The sequence below is a fragment of the Oppia nitens genome, unplaced genomic scaffold (genome assembly GCF_028296485.1).
Source record: "Oppia nitens isolate AA-2021 unplaced genomic scaffold, nextdenovo-longstitch-racon4-pilon3 scaffold12_pilon_pilon_pilon, whole genome shotgun sequence".
NCBI lineage: Eukaryota > Metazoa > Arthropoda > Arachnida > Sarcoptiformes > Oppiidae > Oppia > Oppia nitens.
Genome location: NW_026533191.1, coordinates 232,501 through 235,464, shown reverse-complemented (window position 1 = coordinate 235,464; position 2,964 = coordinate 232,501).

The window sequence follows — 2,964 nt, the reverse complement described above, 5'->3', positions numbered from 1 at the left end:
AAAATTAATATATTATATATTTTTTTTGGATGATATCGTGATATTATATATTTTAAAAATTTTGTGATCCAATTGTCTAACAATTTTATTTTTTATGTTAAATAAGATATCATTTTATTAAAATTATTTTCTTTTCGATAATGTTATCATATTTTATTTTTGACCTTGATAATTTCTAAACTTGTTAATAAAAATTTATTATTAAAAAAAAAATAATATAAACTACGATTTAGTTTTTGACTTAAAAATTTTTCAACAATATTTCAATATATATATATATATATATTTAATTATATAAAAATATAGTAACTTTTTATATATAAAAACGACATTTTTACCCAAAAAAATAACAAATATTTTGTTTACATTATGTTAAAGTATATTCAATATATATATATATATATATATATATATATATATATATAAATACAATATATAAATAAAACTGTACTTACATTGGGTTATAAAAATGTTACAATTTTTATTGATAATAATAATCACAACGCAATTATTAAATTAAAAAAAACTAAATAATAATTTTGTATATTATTTTGTATAGTAAATGATGACCAAACAATTACTGTTAATAATAATAATAATAATAATAATAATAATAATAATAATAATTGCACACAAATAAAGTCGATTTAATATTTATTTTTAGATTTGTTGAGACAAATATTAATTAAACATTTTATTTAAAAAAAAAATTATTATATAAATATTTATTATAACAACTAAATTGTAAAACTAATACATATACACATACTCTCTCTCTCTCTCTCTCTCTCTCTCTCTTTTAYAACTTTCACACGTATACATAGGCATTGAYACACWCACACACACACACAYACACACACACACACACACACACATACAYACACACACATAYACACATACACACACACCACACATACACTGATGAATATTACATTTTTTATAAAAAAAATATTACCACAAATAAGTTGCTGTTTGTGWGAGTGCAAGTCATAAAGTGGGATCTACTGGTCTTTAAATATGTTTGRCTTTTTACTACCCATAGCTTATGTATGTATTAATATGTACTGTATGTATGTATGGCTTCGCAAATAAAAATAGATTCCAGTGTTGAGAATATTTATATATGGCATTACATGATATACATGAGCCAAGAATTGAGTTGTTTGTTTAGTGTGTATGTATGTGTATGTGTGTGTGTGTGTGTGTGTGTGTGTGTGTATGTGTGTGTGTATGTGTGTGTATGTGTGTGTATGTGTGTATGTATGTATGTGTGTGTGTATATATGTATATATGTATATATATATATATATATATATATGTGTGTGTATATATATGTAATTTACAATTAAAATTTTTAATTAATTTTTTAAATTATTAAATAAATAAATAAAACAAATTTATGTGTGTGTGTGTGTGTGTGTGTGTGTGTTTTTATAGTATTTAATTGACAATGTAATATGTGTGTGTATGTGTGTAGTCTCCGCCATCCTTCGGGGCATGTGTGTGTGTGTGTGTGCTGTGTGTGTGTGTGTAACTGTCGGCCATTTGTGACCATATTCTGTGTGTGTATGTGTGTATCACGACCACCTCATGTATGCTACCGTGCTGTACGAGGTGTGGATGGGAGCACGTCCTTGTGTGTGTATATATGTATGTCTTGATGTGTGTGTCCAAATCCGGCCCAAACCATAACTGTATGTATGTAACGGTGTATATATGTAAACTTTTTCTCGTCCGATGACGCCACTATTTTTATCATGTTATGGAGGTGTGTATATATATATATATATATATGGAGGTGATGGCAAGTTTATATGTGGCGACGGCTGTGTGTGTATATATCTTCAGCCCATATTCTTCTGGGTTTCGAAGTTTATTGTGTATGTCAAGTGACAGATCATGTGTGTGTGTGTGTTTGTTTGTTTGTGGTGTGTGTATGTTGGTATGATACGTCAACATGTTTGTGTGTGAATTAAACTGTTTTTCAATCAAAAAAATTGTACAGTATCAGTGACCATAGCAATTATGTATTATCTTTATAAGAGGATTATAGTGATAACCTCTTATTGAAGGACACACCAGTCAGTCAGATTTCTAGTCATCCCTACTGGCCATCATCTAGCCATCACCCACTCAACAACCCCAAATTAACCATATTTAATTTTGTTTTTTGGCCATAAATATATATATATATATATATATATATATATATATGTGTGTGTATATATATGTATGTATGTATTATTATTATGTGTGTGTGTGTGTGTGTGTGTGTGTGTATTTGTGTATATATATATGTGTGTGTGTATGTATGTATGTGTGTGTATATATACTGTATATATGTATATATATATATGTATGTATGTATTTATGTATGTATTTATGTATGTACTTGTATGTATATATATATGTGTGTGTATATATGTGTGTGTGTATGTGTAAGCATTATAATGTACAGTATATTACATAGCAATTATGTATGACATACAGTACCGGCAAATTGAAGGACAACCAGTCAGTTAGTCATCCTTTTCCTTCCCAACTATTAATTTTGTTTCCATAAAAAWAWTATTATTAATATTATTAGTGTATTAATAGTGTATTGAAAGACACTATTATTATTATTATTTTATAGATAAACTGTTGTAATGTATGGATAAATTATATTAAATATTATTACAGACTAAATGAGAGGATATTTAGGACAATAATAAAATAYWATTTCTATTTATATAATAAATTTAATATATTTTATTTTTTGTTATTATAACTAAATTATGTCCACTTATTGAACAGAAWKAAAGTWAAATATTAGATTATAATAACATTTAAAAAAAACAATTAAAATAATTGAATTAACAAYAAAWTAAATTTYATCATAAAAATACTAAAATATTTTATTTCATGGAAAATATTGTCATTGAATTGAATTTTACGTATATATATATATAATATAAATTTAAC